Below are 499 nucleotides of genomic sequence, written 5' to 3'. Positions count from 1 at the left end.
ACTTGTTAAAAAGGATAGTCTTTGCCGTGACATGCTGTCTGTTTATTTGCTTCTAAATTACCCCTTGTGTGAATGAACAGGGTTACCGTCCACTGGCAGCACGTGGGATCGAATGTAGCTCAGCAAGATTGCTAGACAAGAATGCTAACACAGAGCTACAGAGCAAATATACAAGGGAGGGATGAGGATGGGCAGGACTGGGTTTGCAAGTGACGTCAGGGTTCATGTTGCTTTAGCTTGGAATTGGCGGGAATGATCGGGGTGGCTGCGGTAGGAAACTTTGCCTACTTGTCCATGATGCATCTTCCCCAATAATGACAAGACGAAATCTCCCTCTAGATGTTTTTTTTTTTTTTTTTCCTCCTGAAAAAACAAAAAAACAAAAAAACAAAAAAAAAACATCTACAGGGACACTTCCTCTTGTCATTATTGGGGAAGATGCATCATGGACAAGTAGGCAAATTTTCCTTCCGCAGCCACCCCGATCATTCCCGCCTTG

The 499-nt window shown here is 43.7% G+C and overlaps 1 protein-coding gene across 3 annotated transcripts in view; it reads right to left on the bottom strand.

Annotated features, from left to right (window-relative positions):
- Positions 1-363: 363 nt before the first annotated feature.
- The window catches only part of LOC113804214 (zinc finger protein 568), a 14,604-nt gene continuing 14,468 nt past the window's right edge, over positions 364-499 (bottom strand). For 2 of the 3 annotated variants that reach the window (XM_070120507.1, XM_070120506.1), the window contains exon 3: positions 369-499. This exon is cut by the window's right edge and continues 1,442 nt beyond it. The gene's annotated coding sequence lies outside the window, so the exon portion shown is untranslated. The other variant, XM_070120508.1, reaches the window with a different exon arrangement.

The sequence above is a fragment of the Penaeus vannamei genome, unplaced genomic scaffold (assembly GCF_042767895.1).
Source record: "Penaeus vannamei isolate JL-2024 unplaced genomic scaffold, ASM4276789v1 unanchor5364, whole genome shotgun sequence".
Lineage (NCBI taxonomy): Eukaryota > Metazoa > Arthropoda > Malacostraca > Decapoda > Penaeidae > Penaeus > Penaeus vannamei.
The sequence above is the reverse complement of the archived record's forward strand: the minus strand, read 5'-3'. Positions and strand labels throughout refer to the sequence as shown.